General features: G+C 34.9%; 1 long non-coding RNA gene across 1 annotated transcript in view; it reads right to left on the bottom strand.

Annotated features, from left to right (window-relative positions):
* Positions 1–14,210: 14,210 nt before the first annotated feature.
* LOC103105911 (uncharacterized) overlaps positions 14,211–20,837 on the bottom strand; it is an 83,423-nt gene continuing 76,796 nt past the window's right edge. Inside the window, exon 3 of the long non-coding RNA XR_470230.3 lies at positions 14,211–14,430. This is a non-coding gene — a long non-coding RNA (uncharacterized LOC103105911). The remainder of the gene's footprint in view (positions 14,431–20,837) is intronic.

Genomic DNA, 20,837 nt, shown 5'->3' with positions numbered 1-20,837 from the left:
GAAGGTTGGATTATATGGTGCCTCAGGTTCTTCCTACTGCTGAGGTTTGGGAAGGATGCCACCTCACAGTGTTGTCGTGAGAACCAAAGGCCAAAGCTCAACAATAGCCATTATTATTACTCATTTCAGGCCATAACACCCGGGAGTTAAAAGCCAAAAAAAAAAAATCTACATTTGTGGAAAAGACTAAGAAAACTCTGCTTCCTCTTCAAATTAGCCCTTACTGGCATGCTGAAGACGGAGTCACTGCCTCTGACTAGGAGGAAAGAGTCAAAAGGTTCATACCATCATTTAAAAAAAAAAAGACTTGTTCAACTTAAGAACATTTGAGTTAGTTCATCAGGCTACGCGTGAGCTGCAGTAGGAGCAGGGTGTCTGCTGGCTCCCCGCATGTCCCCGTGATTCAAAGTACACTTGCCTTCCCTGTGGTATTTTTTAAGTGCTGTGTCATTATCCTAAGTGAATTTATCTCACAATGCTATTTGTCATCATTAACAACTTAAATTGCATGCCCCATTGGGGGAGGAAAATCAATCATGAATGTTTGGTCTTAGAGGAAGCCTACATTATAATAAATAAGTAGATGAGCTGGATTCCTAGCCAATCTGGGCAGCTCAGGAGCACAGAGAGAAATTAACTACAAGAGCAGGATAAGGATCCAGTTCAGAGAAGTAGAGGAAAGAACTCTGGTTTAAAAAACCAAAAGGCTCGGTCTACACCTAGCAGAGAAACAGCTAAGTAGTACAATGGGGAGAGTGCCGGACCTAAAATTGGAAAGAGTCAAGATCACATCTGTACCCAGTGAAGTTATCCTGGACAAGTCACTTCACCACTTTCTGCCTCAGTTTCTTCTCAGCTGAAAGTGAAGGGATCAAAATAGCACCTAACTCACAAGGTTGTTGTTACATGAAATGATACATCAATAAATACTTAGCATAGTGGCTGACATATTAGATGTAGAATAAATTCTTCTTCCCTTCCTATTTCCTTTCCCCTACTCATAGGATTATAAATATGTAGTGGTAATGAACATTGAACCCCTTTATGGACGGGGAAACAGCCCCAAAGAAGGAATATAACTTGCAAAGTCATTCAAGAAGAGGAAAAAAATTAAATCTGGGCCCATATATACTTGCCCTTAGAAACTCAGGTCTCTTCATTGAAAAGATTTTTCTCTAAAACAGGGATTCTAAATCTGCTGCAAATCCTACGTGGTGAAAAAAAAAAATTACAACTTTATTTTCAAAAGCCTCTAATTGAAATTCAGTGTTGCCTTCCGTTTTTTAAAAACATTATTCCAAGAAGGGATCTAGAAGCTACAACTGACTGCCAAAGGGGTACATGACACATAAAAAGTTAAGAATCCCTGCTCTAAAACTTTCCAAATGTCAATCAACAGAGTTACCTCATCAGGTCCTGTTCCTAACAGCTGTTCTTTTTTCCCATTCCCTCATGGCCTATCTCTCTGATAAGCTATTTTTATGCTAATGTATTTAGAAGAGTAAATGGATTAAAGAATTTACCCTTCTGGGGAAAATATTTTGGATACAACTTTTTCACCCAAAAGAGTGACTCTAGTGAAGGAATATGTAGCAGAGTGGTAGGGGAGAAATATAGGGATACATTTTTCTTTAGCTATTTTCATTCACATTAAAATCCAGAGGTAGACATCTTTTTGTCACAGAGGTAGAAATAGGTCTGAATGTTGTCCACCTTATGCCAAAAAAAAAAATGAGACTTTTTTCACCTTGATTGGATTAGTATTTATTTTTACTCATTGCCCAGGGAATCAGCACAAACAAGTTTATCCCTACTTTATCTCTCCCAGCATTTGTTTTGACTCTTACTTGGAAACTAATACATATCTCAGACAATATCATGGGAAAAGTGATGAGGTGAATCAGACTTAGGTTCTAGTCTCTTTTTACTATTTACTAGTCAGTCAATAAGCATTTATTTTAAGTGCCTGCTATGTATCAGGAAGTATTCTAAGAGTTAGGGATACAATGTAAAGCAAAGAACACATCTTTCCCTCAAGAAGCTTACAATCTGATGAAAGATACAAGCCAAAAAAAAAAATACATCCCAACAAACCAAAGATAGGACAAGTAGGAAATAGTTAACAGTGGAAAGACAATAGAACTAAATAGAAGTGCTTCCTATAGGAGGGACTGATCTGGGAATTGAGGGAAGCCAGGGAAGCTAGGAAACAGAAATGAGGAGGGAGAGCACATCAGACATGAGAGACAGCCACTTTTATGTATGACCTTAAGCAACATAACTTTTCATCAACTGGGTTGCCTTTTCTATTAAGTAGGAACACTAATGCTTTACCTGCCTGAAGCAGAACGCTAAATCAGATGATAGCCTGAGTTATCATCCAGTACTAAGATCTGTGATTCATTTGGAGAAAGGATCAGGCTTGCTTTTCTTTATCCCAAAGGAAGGACTACAACCAAAGGATAGGAGAAAATAGTCAAATATAAGGGGAAATTTCTTTAACAAAGCTGTCCCAAAATGCAGTGGGCAACTCTGGAAATGGTGAGTATTCCCTCACTAGAGGTCATCAGGCAAATGGATGATGACTTGCTGTGGACATTGTTGAGGATTTTGCTTGTTTGGGGGCAGGGGGATAGAATTAAAAACTTTTTGAGGTCCCATCTAACCCTGAGGCTTTAGGATTCAACACTCTCTTCTCAATGGCCATAGCCAGAGAATAAAGAAAATAAGAGCAAATCATATAAAAGAAAAGGAAGGAGAAGAGGAACAATTATAGACTATGTACAACAGTTATCAAAACATTGGCCAATTATTCTCCTTTCTTCAGGCAATGATGCAAAATTCCCTGTGCCTTTGGAAAGAAGTCAGAAACATAAGAAAATTAGTGTTCAATAAGTATTTTTATGACAGGAATACATGGTCTCTATTCAGGTATCCAGAGGTACTCTGATGGATGAAAAGTAGAGATGTTTATATTTATTCCACTTAACAGGGGATTATTTTTTTTACATCTGGATTTCATTAGTATAGTGAACTGCTGATAAGGAAACTTCCTCTATCAAAAGAAATTGGCAGCTATGGTATAGTGGGCAGAAAAATGGTCTTTCTGTCAGGAAAACCTGAGTTCAGATCTTATCTCTAAAATATATCATATAGGCTGAGGACTAGCTGGGCAAGTCACTTAGCTACTCAATCAGGAAGACTAAATACTTAAGTTACAGAAAAGAAATTCCTTATCAAACATAAAGTAAACAACCAGTCATTTTCAAATGCCTAGATTACATTTGCTGAAGTATTAGCTACAATGTTGACTGGCATCATGCCTGTTTGATTCTGTTTGATTCGTAGACATTTTTAGAGTTGGAAAGAAACCTACCCAACCCACCCATTGGATAAATGAGTAACCTGCAAATCAGAAATCAGAAATTACCAGAGTTTCAGAAATAGTCATCTGCAAAGTCGAGACTTGAACACAGGTCTTCTGACTCTCAAACCAACACTCTTCTCACTACAGCAGGATGCCTCTTCTCTCAAAGATAGTGGGCATAATGATGTCAATATTGTAGCAATTAAAATTATCTTGAGAGACTGATATTTTATTTTTAAAGAATTTATTAATTGCCCTGGCAAGACATTCTCATGGTTCTCAACCATCATAAGGCAAAAAGAAATTCCTGGCACAAGTACCTATATGCCTTTTGGGGAGCACATTATTCAACCCTTCCCTTGAACACCCCAAGATATCTTTAATTGGTGATAGCTAATTAAGAGATGATTCATCATATCCTCAGACCTTCCCCAAATTGACAGGTCAAGTTTTTCATTTCTATCAGAAAAAAATATTATTTTAGAACTTTCCTGTCAGCCAGAATCTGTGAAAAGACCACATTCCTCAGGACAAAGAGAATGCAATCTATAGAAATCTATAGTCTGAATGGAGCCAGTCTTAAATCACTAATTGACAAGCATTTGTAAATGGTCACAAGTAGGGATAGATTAAAAAATATATTTAGGGATAAGAAGAAATACCAAATAAAGGAAAAAGGAATGAAAATGAGCTTTCTCTCCATTCTCCCCCTTTGTCATCTCTAATCCCTGATATAACTTTTGAAGTTTTACTTTAAAACAACTAAAAATGAAACAAAACAAAACAAAACAAGGAGATATTTGGCCTGGAGAAAAGAATACTGGGTTGAAGGGGAAGGGGCCCTGAAGAAGAACATCATAGCTGTCTTTAGGAATTTAAAGGGCTGTCATATGGAGTAGGGATTATACTTGCACTTTTTAGCTCCAGAATGCAGAACTATACCAATGAATTGTAGTCTCAAAGAAGCAAAATTGGTCCATAAGTCAAGAAAAATTTCCTAATAATTAGAACTGTCCAAAAATAGAAATGGTCTGCCTCAAAGGGGAATGAGTTTTCTTTCCTTTACGTCTTCAAACAGAAAGTGGATGACCACCTGTCAGGTATTCCTCTCAGGTATGAATAAGGCTTTATTTAGCACTAGATGGCACAGTAGATAAGAGTGCTGGTCCTGGTGTCAGGAAAACTCATCTTTATGAGTTCAAAATGAGTTCAAAGCCATCTTTATGAGTTCAAATTTAGCCTTAGACACTTACTAGCTGTGGGACTAGTTACTAACAAGGCAAGTCATGAATCCTGTTTTCCTCAGTTTCTTATCTGGAAAATGAGCTGGAGAAGGAAATGGCAAACCACTTCGGTGTCTTTGCCAAGAAAACCCTGAATGGGGTCATGAAGAGGCAGACACAACTGAAGCTACTGTATAGCATGAATTAGACTAGATGCCAAGGACGTCCCTTCCAGTTTTGAACCTCTGTAATTTTGTGAATGCCAGATTGTAGAAAATGAATTCAAAGAGCAAATGACCACGATGTGTATTGAATTATTTGGTCTCTTTCCTCCACTGTCCCTCATAAAATATATATGCTAACAGTTTTGTGAGGATATGGAAAATATTTCTGGTTACCCAATAGCATTTTGATACCATTTCCCTGAATTAAACCGGCCAGTTTACAATATAGATAGAAGAAGAACCATAGAAGAATCTCTGTGTGAAAGTAGACACTTAAGAAATAGTCTTAAATGTATGATTTGGAAGAGAGTGGTAGTGGGGGTGCTGCACATGGCTCATCTATACCTGTATATATAAGCCAGAATGCTGAACCTGTGGGGTGTTCTCTCTCATAGACAAAAGGTGTGAAGGCAGATGCAGATAGGTAAAGATATATCTCCTCCACCACCTGGTGGCAGCTCTGAACTAGATGGCACCAAGGAGAGAAGGTGTCAGCACAGGTTAGTTATATATTATTTCTCAGCCAGGCTATAAGCTCCAGTGGAATCATCCATAAAAAAGGATTTCTGGCCTCTTCAATAGCACTTGTGGTCTCAACCTGTTCTGGATATTTTCCTCTCTGACAAATGTTTGCTTTTCTGTGTTTGCTGCCTGTCATTTTCCTTGTAAAGAAAATCATAGGATCATAGATTTAGAGATGGAAGAGACTGAGTCCAACTCTCTCCCTTTACAGAAGAGGAAACCAAGCCTAGGAAAGTTAAGAGAGTTATCCAAATTCACTTGGGTAGTAAATGACAGAGCTGGGATTCAGTCAGATCCTCTGACTCCAAATCCAGCTTTTGTTCCACTGTAAACTGATGCACCATATTATCAAAGCCTTCCAGGCTAGAACCCAGGACTTTTGTAAATCCAAGATAAGAAGGCTTATCTTTCAGTAAACACTTCTGAGACCTGATCTGAACTTGCTTATGATTTTTATCATCCATGAGACAAATAAACAAAAAATGATGTTCAAAGAAAGAGTGGAAAGGGAGATTTGATTACATTCCAGCATGTGAATAAGGCATAGGAGATGTACTCACTGCTGGACTTAGCTAAGCGGGAACAGCAAGCCAAAAGATCCATACAGGAACATTATGCAGAAAATGAAAAATATCCAGCCAGGGTGAAAAGAGAGCTACAGGACATGAGTTAAAAGTCATTCCTGTCAGTTCCATCAATTTCCTGATAAAGAAGTGGAAGCTCCAAGAGTTGAAGTGATCATTCCAATATGGTAAGCAGCAGAGCTGAGATTCAAACCCAGGTCTTCTGGTTTCTAATTAGAATCTTCAACACCATGTTGAATCAGTTAATGCTCTCTGACCAAGGTTCTATTAAAGGCATAATGAGAACTTTTTTCTATTTTCTCACTAATTATTCTACCCTGAAATAAACTGGAAAAGAAAAGAAAAAAAGCAGACAGTTTCTTAGTCTCAGACTATTTCCATTAGAACTCCTTCTCTGGCGTAGATCCTCCAAAGAGATTTAATAAATAAACATTCCTCCCTTGCTGAGAGGGTAGGCTGAGACAAACAGCAGCTGTGGGTCAGCAAAATATACTAAGCCAACAGTTGACAACATTCAATAGTACTTAAATCTACTGAAAAAGATTAACCTTAGCCACTCTTACCAATCAATTGAGTCCTCTCTAGTTTAGGAATTTTACTCAAAGTCAACAAAACTTTTAATTTGGACATATTCTACATTTTTTAAATTGCATAATTCCTGTATTCAAGGGCCATCTTTCTAAAAAAAAAAGAATCTTTTCTGGGGTAGCTTTTTAAATTTTTTATCTTATTTATTCTCATATTATCCCTATGAAGTAGGTAGATATTAATATATCAATCAAATAACAAGCGTTTATTAAGTACCTTAATATAAGTGTTAGGCACTATGCTAAGTTTCTAGGGATACAAAGAAACAACAAAAACTAAAAGTTTACATTTTGATGGGAGATAGCATTCATATAAATTAGCACATATAAGATACTTATAGTAGATGGAGAGAAGTCTTCAAGGAAAGGCACTAACAGCTTATGGGGTTATACCTCCCTTGAGATATGGTACTTGACCTGAATCTTAAAGATAGGAACTCTAAGAGGGGAAAAAAAAGAGGAAAGAGAGCATTATAGGCATGGAAGCAAGTGCAAAGACAAGAAGATGCCAGATGGAAAATTATGTGTGAGAAACACTAAATAAGACCATATGACTAGCTAAGAGAGTGCATGGAGGGAAGAAAAATTTAATGCCAAACAAAGGAACTTATATTTGTTCCTAGAGGTATGTAGAACCACTGAAGCTTATTGGATTGGGGAAGGGAAATGTAACTTGGTCAGACCTACTATACAGTACCCTTAAGAAGCTAATTTTGTCAGTTGTGGAGAATGGATCAGAGCATGGAGAACTTGAAGCAGAGAGACCAATTAGGAGGTAATAATGATATTAACTCAGCAGGTAGTTGTATAAGTGTGGAGATGGAGATGTGAATAGAGAAAGAAACTAAGATTTGACAATTAGAAGGACATGATGAAGTCTGAATGCAGATTGAAACATATAATTTCCCCTTCATTTCTTTCATGAGTTCTTTTCTAATATAAATGATGTATTCTTTCACCACATGATAAATGTGGAAATATATATCACATGATAGCACATATATAACTTATATGAGAATTTTGTGAACCTCCACATTGTACTGTTGTTTAACATCAGATTTCTGACCCTCTCTCAGGGTGGCATCACCACCTTCTGCTGAGAAGTTTGTTACAACATCATTTCTCCCTCATTCTGGGTGGCTTATATAATGAAGGATTTACTTCATGCCTTGTTGATCTGAAGTCTCTCTCAGGATAGTGTAACTGCTTAGCCCTTGACTTGGATCATGGAGTTTCACCTTTATAACTTAATACAAATTGGTTTGAAACTTGCAGTCTCCACTGGATTTTTTTTCAATAAATGTTTTTGCATTGTTTAAAAAAAAAACACAAAATCACAAACTGTCAGAAAATGATTATTAAAAAGTATTTCTACATTTGGCAGCTAATTGTAAAGAGGAATAAGAGTGAAAATTAAAAGATGGTACCAAAGTTATAAAAATAGGTATCTGGAAAGCTTATTTACTAGCTGTGTGATCCTAGGGAAGTCACTCTACCCTGTTTGCCTCAGTTCCCTATCAATAAAATGGGGTGGAGAAGGAAATATCAAACCATTCTAATATCTTTGCCAAGAAAAGCCCAAATAGGGTAATGGAGAGTCAGAAATGACTCAAACAACTAAACAACATTCAATAGGAGTACCCACTATGTTTGGAACATCATATTAAGTGGTATAAGAGAAATAAAAAAGGAGTCATGATCCTTTCCCCTCAAAGGATTTACAATATAGTTGTATAGACAAAACATGAAAATAAAATTGTGAATTGGAAAAATGAATGATAACATAGGACCACATCAGAAGCATCCCTTCTTAAAAAGAGGTCAAAGCAAGGATAATGGTACTCTTAGCTTTTGCTTGACATAGTATTTAAAATTCTAGTAACTGTGATGTGAAAGTAACTAATACTGGACACCAGACCAAAATATCATTCTTTGTAGATAACACGTTAAAGAATCCAGAAAATCTAATTGCTTCTACCAAAATTATTAATGGACCCAATAAGTGAGTTCAGTAAAGTTGCAGAGTATAAGATTAACCCAACAAAAAAATCACTTGAATCCTTATTCATTAATAATAAAAATGAAGCAACATAATATCAAGAAAACTTTTTATAATGAAAATAAGAATTAGCTTGTATTTTGGAATTAATCTATTTAGGAATACTCAGAACCTATATAATGACCACTGTAAAACTATAATGACCAAAACAAAGTAATCTCTAAATCAATGGAGGGACAAAAAGTTCATGGGCAGTTTAATATAACAAAATTACCATACTTTCTAAATTAATTTACATATTTTATATAATTCCAATAAAATACTAAGGTACTTTTCTTTTATAACTAGATAAAACCATAATAAAATTTGTATGGTAAAACAATAGGATAAAGATATCAAGAAGCACACTGAGGAGAATGACTAAGGAAGTTGTATATTCACTTTCAGATGTTAAAACCTATTACAAAATAAATATCAAAAACTATCTAGCACTGGGGGTGGGGAAGAGAGAAGGGAAAGCTGATTGTACAGAAAAGAGAAATGGAGCAATTGATTTATATATATATCAGGAATTAAGCCAAATGTATTCAAAAGATTACTGTTTGATAAACCTACAGAAAAGAAAAACTATTTAAAGGGGCCATCATTCATTTGAGAAATGCCAATTTGTCTAACAATCTATTAAGTAAGGGATTCATATGCAAATCTTAGAATATACCCAAGTAAATTCCAACTGAATACAAAACAAATTTCTTTTTAACTATAAAAAGGTGATCAGCAAAAAGGAAAAGAACCTATATGTTCTAAAATATTTATAGCAGCTCTTTGTGGTGGTAAAGAACTAGAAACTGAGATGTCCATCATTTGGGGAATGATAAATTGTGGCATATGATCATGATAGAATACTAGAAATTATAAATAGGTCAGTTTAAAAAAAATCATGGAAAGACCTACATGAAATTATGAAGAGTGAAATGAGCAGAACAAAGAGGACATTATATACAGCAACAAAAATATTGTTTGAAGACATATATGACCATCTCCACAGAAAGAAATGATAAACAGAAATATGTAACACATAGTTTTATAAATACATATATCTTTTTGTCAAATGATGCTTTCTTTAATGCAGGGAGGGGGAGAATGGAAGGAGTTTCCTTGGAACTTTACTATACCAAACAAATAAAAAAGTAAATTTTCAAATGGAAAAAAATTGAACAAAGTACTTAATAGAGGGGATGAATTTTGTTCAACAAATAAAAGGGATTGTTAGGGAAAAACAGCATTCTCTAAAGGGAAATTAAAAATCTCTACAATATACAACTAAAAATAAAAAATAACAAAAGGGAAAATTTTTTGAAAAATAAAAATATAATAAAAAGCTTACTGACCCAGTGATGCCACTTCTCATATAGAATTTACTGAAAGGAAATAAAAAACCTATGAGCTGTCTTTCCATTTTGATACAATTTTTTTTTATATCTCCTGGTTTCATTTATAACAAGAATGTCAATATTCACATGGTTCAACTCAAAATAGAAAAACAACTCATTGGCTGTTGGACAAATATCTCATTCTTAGGATTTTGTTTTGGTTTGGATTCATGATTTAATTAGTAAAGGGATCTTCTTCAAGGAGACAGTCATTTATACCAATGTAGATTGGTGCTGAGAGTTTCGTCAAGACAGTAAGAGACTAAATAACTTGGCTATAATCATTTTGTCTGTATATATTAGAAGAGTCCTTTGAAACCAAATCTGACCCTGAAGATGACTGCCCAATCATTATATGTGTATTCTTTCTCCCCCATTCTGAAAGTGCCAATAGTTAAATACTTGTGTATACCCCCCCCCCAAAAAAAAGCATCCTCTATCTCTCTTCCCTGACATCACTGTAGAAGCAACATTTCCTTGACAAAAATATTTCACTTCATTGACCTCAACTTAGCCATCTGTAAAATGAGGGTGGTGGGAAGAATGAACGGATTAGATGATCTTCTAGCTTTAAAACTCTATGGCTCTATAAAACTCTGCTTGGTGACCCAGCCTCATAAGAATATCATTATAGATATTCTAAAGGAGGTTTGATAAACTGCAATTAAAAAAAACTATTGATATTTTATATATATATGTACTTTTGTATCACTGTAATAGGAATGGCATCTTGCATTCTTATATAAACATATTATATCACACTTGACACTCTCCCTAAAATATGAATTATTCAGAAATAATAATTATTATTCCGATTTTATGGTGTAGTCCAACTTCTCTGGGCATGGTTCTGGCATAGAGGTGACTTTGAGAGGCCTTTTGAGCATGCCTAGTTTGTCAGACATGTGTCTCAGACCAGTTGGATAGGGATAACCTTTTTGACTGGTTACCTGCATCTTTAAAAATGGTGAGACCAAGTATCTCTGCAACACTTTCACTTTATTTTTGGTGACTCCTATTTGCTGGGAGAATTAGTATCTGATCCACCCAGAATGGATAGCATGAATTGACCCAGAGATAGGTTCTGGACCTAGAACTGAAAGTATGCTCAATCTGTACTAAACTAAGCTATGAACCTATTATCTTTCTGCTCCCCAGAGTCTGAGGTGGTGCAAGAGGAGAAAGGATTATGCCTCCTACATGTTAGAGGGAGAAAGTTTGTAATTATAATGTGATTACATATTCATGATTACACCTTCTGAAGTAAATGAATTCCTTTGTAAAAAGCCCTTCCTTACAATAGTGAAGAAAACAAGGGACAAAGAAGTAAAATTATTTGCCTGAGACTACACAAAGAAGCAGTAGCAGAACCAGTCCAGGACTTAAGTCTCCTGATTTCCAGCCCATTGTTATGGATTATACTGTAAAATGATAAATAACATTTTTTTCCTGAAAGTGACAAAATTAAAGTTTGAATGTCATAGCTATCTAGGTAAAAGGACTCCAACTCAGCATTTCCCAATCCAATAGTGCTGAGGATAGAAACCATAGACTAGAGAGATATAGTATTCAATGAGAAGTCTGTCAGTTAGCATTAATTAATCCCCTACTATGTTCAAGGCACTATGTTAAAGTCTAATGGGGAGATAAAATGCAAATTACTATGGACAAACAAGATATGTAGAGGCATAATCAATAGAGGGGAATCACAACATTAAGAGAGATCAGAAAAGCTTTTTTTAGAAGATGAGATTTTAGCTGGGTCTTAAAGGAATCCAAGGAAGCTAGAAAGTAGAGATAAGGAAAAAGAGCATTTCAGGAATGGAGGGGAGTCAGTGGAAATGCACAGAGACTGGAAAAGGAGAATCCTGGATCTGCTACTTTTACCTTTACCAGCCTGTTTTACTTCACTGTGACTCAGTTTACAAATCTACAAAATGAGGAAGTTGGACTAGATGGCCTTAGCCCATGCCTGGAAAGCATTTCCACCTTCATTCTTCCTCACAGAATCTTTTTCTTCCTTTAAGATGCAATTTAGGCACAATTTGCTATATGAAGCCTTTTTTTTTTTAACTCCCCCAACTGCTAAGGTCCTCTCTCCCAAACAATCTTGAATTTAATGACTTTGAGTACACATACATACATACATACATATATGTATGTGTGTATGTTGTCATATATGCCTGTGTATATAAATACATGTTTATATTTATTAACTTAATAATTGTTATATACATCTTTTGATGCCCTTGGTCTCTCCTCCACTTTCTACCAAATTACCTTCCAGTATTCTCAACAGTTTTTGCCAAATAGTAAATTCTTATTCCAAAAACTTAAAACTTCATCTTTATCAAACTTAAGGTTACTATAATGTCTATTCTGCTTCAGTAACCAACTTTTCTATTTCTTAGGCAGTACCAGATAGTTTTGATAATTATTACTTTAAAATACAGTTTGAAATCTAGACTTTGTTCCTTAACTTTTTTTATTACTTTTGATATTCTTAACCTTTTGTTTATTCAGATAAATTTTGTTATTATTTTTTCTCATTCAATAAAATAATTTTTTGGTAATTTAGTTGGGATGACATTGAATAGATTAGTTTAGGCAAGGTTGTCACTTTAATTATATTGGCTCTGCCCACACTCATTTACAATTAATGTTTCTCCAATTATTTAAATTTGACTTTATTTGTATAAAAAGTGTTTTATAATTATATTAATATAATTTCTGGATGTGTATTGGAAGAAATTCTCCTAGATATTGTGATATATCTATTGTTATCTCTTACTCTTCTCGGAGGAAGTTGTTATATATGGAAATACTGATGCTTTATGTGGGTTTATTTTATATCTTACTACTTTACTCAAATTATTGGTAGTTTCAATTAATTTTAGTTGAATCTCTAGGATTATATATATACATATATATATATCATATCATCTATAAAACAGGATAGTTTCATTATCTCTTTGCCCATTCTGATACCTTCAATTTCTTTTTCTTCTCTTATTGATATTTCTAGCCTTTCTACTACAATATTAATTAACATTGGTTATAATGGGCATCCTTGTTTTACTCGATGTTTGCCGATAGTTTTAAATATATACTTATTAATCTAAGGAAAATCAATGTATACCTGTTTTCAAGTGTTTTTAATAGGAACATATGTTGTATTTTGTCAAAAGCTTTTCCTGCATCTACTCCTATAATAATCTGATTTTGTTTTAAGTAATCAATTATGTTAACAGTTTTCCTTATAATCATCTCTGAATAAATTATATAAATTCTATTTGGTCATAATGTATAATCTTTGTGAAATATATTGTTCCACACCAACTAAAGAGACTGGATTGCTTTTTGTAAGCAGTATAGTACACATGTCTTAACCAAATCCTCAGGGAACCCAAAACATCCATCGTTCTCCCAACTAGAACCACACTGTATTTTCTCTGTATGTATTTGTATTAAATTATCCATGTACAGGTTATAAATCCCCAGTATAGTATATGCTCTTGGAGAGTAGGGGGTTTTGACTTTGTATCCACAGCACATTATAGGCACCTAATTCATTTGTACAATCTACCAGTAATTCTGACTCTACTAAGTGATTGATTTATAGATAATGTCAGTGGAAAATTGCTAACTCTTCACTTAAAATATTAAAGGAATGGAAGTTAACGGAAATGTTCTGGATGTTTATTAAAACATAATCAACTGCTCATAGAATGAAGTTCTATCCAATAAACACATTGACTAAAAAGCAATTATTTCCCTGAAACTGGACAACTTTGTTTTTAACTGTTTATGTATGTCAACTCTCCTCAGTGTACAATGCACTAAATACAAGGTCAGTTGTCTTTTTTTTTGATGGCTTAATATTGCACAATTCAAATATTGCATGGAAAAACCTTAAGGGTAACTTAATAAATGCCTATTCCTAGATATAGCTATTTTAAATATTGTCAATTGGTTTTTTAAAATTGATTTTATATGTTACAAGCCTTTCTACTTTTCTAGATTATAACAAGAGTTCATGATGGACTTTAGTTTCTCCATTATAAGTGGAAATGACAACATCTAACCTAACCTACGTTTATTGCATAATTTTAAATAGGTGAAAATAAGATTTATGCCTATGATTTTGAAGGAAAAATTATATCAAGAATCAAAGCAGGTCTAGCATGGGCAGATCTCAACCCACAGTGAATATTTACAACTTTGTATAAAGCTCTGTAGGGAGAAACTTATAATGAAAATGTAGGTGATTATTAAGGACAATCCTCCAATTTATACTGTCAGCTCTGAAAATTAAACCAAGTGAAATATATATTGTGAAGCAACACTTTTGTAAGTATTTACTTTTACTGACCTTTAAAAATCTTACCTCGTGAGTGATGATGAAGGTGGGCAATACTTTCTTTTGCTTAACATATCTACCTTTCAAAGTACTTTTGTATACGTTGTCTCACTTAGCTTCGGTTTTCTCATCTGTAAAATAGAAGCAATATTAATATTCATTTTATCTAACTCCAGGATTTATTGTGAAATAGTATCTTATAAATTTTAAAGGATTCCTGAAATATACATTGCTATTTAATCCTTACTACAACCAGAAAATATGTGGGAAAGGTAATATTATCCCCATTTTATAGATGAAGAAAATATATACATGGAATGAACTATACCAATCACAATACACTGAATCTGTCTTTGTATTAATTTTTTTTAAACCTTTACCTCCCATCTTGGAGTCAATACTGTGAATTGGTTCCAAGACAGAAGAGTCGTAAGGGCGAGGCAATGGGGGTTAAGTGACTTGCCCAGGGTCACACAGCTAGGAAGTATCTGGGGTCAGATTTGAACCCAAGACTTCCCATCTCTAGACCTGGCTCTCAATCCATGGAGCTGCCCCCTCTTTGTACTAATTTAAACAAGAATACTTTAACTTCTGGAAAGCTCTCACAAATAAAGCAATTTGGCTTAATTCTGTTTGAAAATAAAATTGAAATTAATAAGTTAAAATTTTACTAGTGTAACATTAAATACTTTACCTTATTGATGGAGCATGCTTTACCCAATTAATATCTAATCAACCCTGAAATTTGAAGTGTAGAGGGAATTGCTTTTAATTGGACATTTTAGATGAATCGGATAAGCTTCCTATCCAAAGGAATATCATTGTGAACTATTTGAGAGAGCATATTTTCTCTTTTGTACAAATAAGGATTTTTCATACTGCAAGTTTCTTTAAAAACATACAACTGTATCACATCTACACATGCCAGGAAAGTGAAAATTTGATGTAATATTATAGGTGGTTTGAGCCCAAATATATTTCTCAAGAAACATGGTACGTGTTTCCTTGAATTACTTAGTGTCAAATGTGGATATGCTAGGAAAGGAAAAACAGGTGTATGCCCCAGGCTGTGGGCAATATATAGCTAGCTACTTGTCTTTCCTCACGTCTATTTATGGGCATAAGGAAATTGTCTTAGGGCTTGTGTTTGTCATTTTGGAGTTTGGAAACTGGCCTGCATGTGATGAAGGAAGGACATAAACAGAGAGCTCATTGGCTGAGGGAGTGCTTGATTTGGGGGAGGGGAGAGAAACAAAGAGAGAGAGATAATTATGAGCCAGAAAAGAGTTAATGAATGAGAGGTTGAGTGCAAGTGAGTTAGGCTTTACAAATACTTTCTGTATACATAAATGTCAGTAACTATTCTTTTACTAATATTGCTGTTACTATCATCATCATATCATTATTATTGATATAATGTGATTTATCTAGTGAAAAGAATGAGGCCATTTGGGGGAACAGATCTAATGAAAAGGATGAGGCCATTTGGGGGCACAGATCTAATGAAAAGGATGAGGCCATTTGGGGGAACAGATTGAGGCCATTTAGGGGAACAGATCTAATGAAAAGGATGAGGCCATTTAGGGGAACAGATCTAGTGAAAAGAATGGGCCCATTTAGGGGAACAGATCTAGTGAAAAGGATGAGGCCATTTAGGGGAACAGATCTAGTGAAAAGAATGGGCCCATTTGGGGGAACAGATCTAATGAAAAGGATGAGGCCATTTGGGGGCACAGATCTAATGAAAAGGATGGGACCATTTGGGGGAACAGATCTAGTGAAAAGAATGGGCCCATTTGGGGGAACAGATCTAATGAAAAGGATGGGGCCATTTAGGGGAACAGATCTAATGAAAAGGATGGGACCATTTGGGGGAACAGATCTAGTGAAAAGAATGGGCCCATTTAGGGGAACAGATCTAGTGAAAAGGATGAGGCCATTTAGGGGAACAGATCTAGTGAAAAGAATGGGCCCATTTGGGGGAACAGATCTAATGAAAAGGATGAGGCCATTTGGGGGCACAGATCTAATGAAAAGGATGAGGCCATTTGGGGGAACAGATTGAGGCCATTTAGGGGAACAGATCTAGTGAAAAGGATGGGGCCCTTTGGGGGAACAGATGTGAACATCTGTTCAGACTGATCTAAACTAGTAGGTTCAAAGGTCTTTGAACTCATTTACCTATTGAAGGTAGGAATAGAACCATTGACACCATGTTGGTATAACTGAGAAGGTCAGCTATACACATACTGGACCATTCAAACTTCATTGAGGATGAGTGAATAAGGCTGTTGTGGATCAAAAATACTTGTTTGGACCTATAAAGGAAGAAGACAGACCTTCTAGAAATGTATTGGTGAGATCTGGAGAAGGCTATGCATAGATTAGAGACTAGGGAGTCAAGAGAAGTCTTGGGTCTCTGGAGGGAAGGAAAGAAATCTGAAGTTTCTCTTTCAACATGGATTCTATCTAAAATAATGAATGAACTTTCCTTCAATTCCAGGAATGGTAGCTTTGGAGAAACATTAGCAAAGCTTCCTGACCTTAATAAAAGGCAATCATGTTTTAATATCAATGTAGACAAATGGTGGGAGATTTGATTACCAGTCCTTAGTTTCTGGATATTAGGTGACATTATAGATAATTATTACTATATTGTGGACTGTTTTATACAATTAACCAATAAAATCACATGTAAATACTGTCATATGATTGTTATTCAAGTTTTATGAACGTACCATTCTTTTCTCCTAGGGAAGTAAAATAAATAATTCAAATAAGTAAACAATTTAAAAGAACATTGTATATATGATATCATTTTAGAGACAGAGAAAAATATAAAACTTAGGAGTCCCAGTCTTCATGCACTTCCCAAATTTGTAATAACTTCAACTTTTTAGGCCTAAATCTTTAAGTTCCTCTCCCATTAAGAATACCAGATAAGCATTTAGAGAAAGAACTATTGGAATAGAAATGCAGATGAAAACATTATTTCTCACTTGTTTATTTGGGTATATAATGTGGGGTTTTGGTTTTATATATTATTCTCTTATAAAAATGAATAATAATGGAAATATATTTTGAGTGAGAATACACATATATCTTAGTGGAATAGCTTATCAACTTGGGGGTAGGGAGAAAAGTAAGAGGAGAGGGAGACAACATGAATCATGTAACTGGAAAATGTATGGGTAAAATTGTTATTGGAATAAAATAAAAATAATTGTTAAAAAGAATCCCTGGTTAACAAGATCAAAGCTTTACTATAGGTAACCCATTTGAAATTTAAAGACTGTCATCATATCTTTGAACATTAAAACTTTCTTGAGGGGTAAAAAAGCAAAACTTCTCATCAGTGCTTCCAGCACTTGATAGTTTTTCTTCCACTGAGGCACTGATTATAGTAGAAGCTAAAGGGATCTTACTGAATTTGTTAACTAAATGAGTTTGAGGCAAAAAAAAAAAGTATTGGCTAGGTCCCAGTTCAAGTAAGTAATAATTATAAGCCATTTTCTCACTCTACCCCCATTGTTTAGAATGAACAAATCCATAAAGCTAAAAGAAAAAATATCAGGAAATACATTTTGAAAACCAGCAAATGTGTCAAAACTTCAAATTAACTCTTTTAAACTGAGCATAGATCAGTCAAGAGCCTTTTCTTTGTTTTTCTCTTTCCTAAGCTTTTAAGATAATCTTGATTTAATTTGGCTTTGTTTATTTCCAAATAAATATCCAAGCATATGTACTTTAAAAATAATGAACATATGTGTTTAGATTAAAATGAAAGGTGGGGAGAGCCAGTGAAAATATATAAACTGCAGCTATTGTAAAGCCTACCTCGCTGTGTTTGCCAACCTCTGAAGTCTGGGAGAATTTCCCACTTCTGTGCCCACTGGAAAGTCTCCAAACAGTTGATTTCAGTACATATTCACAGGACAATGCCAAGCAATCCAAAAATGGGAGGATGGGATTAGATTCTTTGTAACACAAATACTGCAATCCTATGGACATGATCTAGCTACAGTTCCTTTGTTTGTAAGGCTATTAAGTGATTCAAATTATATTTCAAGATCTGAGAGAGTGGTGGAGATAAAAATGACATGCAAATATACCAGGTATTACACAGAGGGGAGAGAATCTGTGGTTTGTTAATTAATCAACTTGACAAACAAGACCTCTTCTCCTTCCAATCAAGCTCGTTTTCCTTTTGAAATGTGTATTTTCACAAACAATCGTCTCATGATGAAACAGAGTACATTACAAAGAAGAATCAAAATGCATTGTTTGGACTTTCTTTCCACTAGATGCCATTTCTTTAAAGGCAGGACTTGGTAATTGATTTAGGTAAAGAATGAAAAAGAAAGAACTGCTTTGGACTATCCTAATACATCCATTTGGTGAAAAGTAGATGAATGTTTAAATTGGCCCTGTCATCCCCACAGACCAGTGTTCCTCCTATTACTCAAGAGGTGAGTTATTGACAAGCTGCCTGGGAATGAGGCTTTTATCTATTCAGTCTTATTCCTCTACTGATTTGCAGTATAACTGGAGCTAGTTTGTATCTTCCTTTCTGATTTAACTTCAACTTGCTATGTTTCTGAGTACTTTAAATATCCATCATCTCCTCATACATGACCCACTGCAAACAAATAGTTAAATGTACAAGAATTCTCATTTTAAAGTAAACTGTCATGAATCCTTCTTTAAAATCAAGATTTATGACAGATCTTAGAAATCAATTTTGTAGATAAGGAAGTTGAGACCCAAAAGTTTTAATGACTTGCACAAGGTTAGTGAGAAATTAAGTGGTGAATCTGAGATCCAGTCTAACTCTAGATTCAACATGAAAACAACTATCCTTTGACTCGCTTATTTTGAATGAATGAATGAGCAGCTAGGATTTTTCTTAGCAAGATGGGTTATTCTAGCAAGGAAAAACTTATCAGATATTTTAAATAAACATGTTTTAGCATATACTCTAATTGTACTATGACCATATACATACCACCTATATCCCCCAAATGTAAATATGAACTATTTGCTTTCTTTCATGCTATAGAAATTCAACAATATTGCATTTTGTTTGTAATTTTATACACATGTATATACACACATGTGTTTAGGAAAAGAACACAAGCCTCTGTTTAGATGTTAGGAATTTTTCCCAACCCAGAGTTTGGAGAAATTGTGACAAAACTCAGAACTTCTCAATTCTTGAAAATTGAAGAGAAGGAAACCAGTGGGCCTTACGGGCCATAATATTGTCCTCAAGGACCAAAATGCATCCTAACAGTAAGTAAATAAAGAAATTCAAAAGTCTTACAAAAACAACTAATTATCTACCTTCTGTATACCTCTTATAACCAATGGAGAATGGAATATACCTGACTAACCAAATCAGGCCAAACTAAAATGTTAGCTGTGAAAGGCATCTTTAAAATTATATAACCCAATCAATTTTACAGTTGAGGGAAAAGAGACACAGAAATATGAGTTTGTCCAAGATCTCACTACTTGTTAGTAGCAGAGCCAGTATAAGAATATCACAGAAATGAGTATTTTGAGGATGCCTTTCTCATTGTCTCTGTGTCCTGAATAGGTTGGTGCACATTGTGGTATATAAAATCATAGACAAACTAGGAAGAATCTTATTTAGAATGAATGAATGAATGAATGAATGAGCATTTATTAAGAATCAACTATTTGCTAACTACTGTGCTAGATACTAGGGACACAAATTCAAAGGTAAAACAGTCTCTGTTGACAGAAATGGAAAATACCAGTGATACCAATAAAAAGATGAGACAATGTCTGGTCAGATTTTAATAAGGAAAGACAACATAAGGAAGTAATAGCTAGTTAAAGGAGTTTGGGTCTGGGAACTACAGAATTTGTTAATGCAGAATTAGGGATAGTAAAATACCTCATTCATTCCAGAAGCTCTTCTAATATTGACCTTTTGACTATTTCCAGAGCAAGAGGTACAAATTGTGTAGAGAGTTAGGGGGAGGCGGGTTTAGGGAAGAGAGGGAAGGGAAAGATATGCACATAGCTATTGAGCAGATAAGGAAAACATCAGGTAGATGGCTATGGATAAGATGTGAAACATGGTCTAGTGTCTACCAGATAGAGTGTTTTAAGGTGAATTTGCTCACTTACTAACCAGGGTATCAGCTTTAAGAGTGAGTTCCAAAATGAGTTGAATTAACTCTCCAGGGAGAAAAAATGGCCTTTGGAAGCCTGGTCCTTAGGGTGCTATGAGCAAGGAGAAAGGATCAGAAAGAGAGAAAAATGAGGAAGTGTCAGCAGGAAGTAAGATGCCTTGATTGTATGAATATGGAGGCCATGTGAAGAATGGTTGAAGGAAGTGGAGATGTTTAGCCTAGAGAAGAGAAGACTTAGAAAGGCATCATGGCTGTTTTCATATGCTTAAAGAAGAGCTGGCCCATGGAAGTCTGTTTGATAATTATTCTGCTCGACCCCAGAAGGCAGAAAAATAGCTAGATGAATGGATGGATAGGTAGATTAATGCATAAAT

This window comes from Monodelphis domestica, chromosome 7, assembly GCF_027887165.1.
Source record: "Monodelphis domestica isolate mMonDom1 chromosome 7, mMonDom1.pri, whole genome shotgun sequence".
NCBI lineage: Eukaryota > Metazoa > Chordata > Mammalia > Didelphimorphia > Didelphidae > Monodelphis > Monodelphis domestica.
This window is presented reverse-complemented; position numbering and strand designations above follow the sequence as displayed.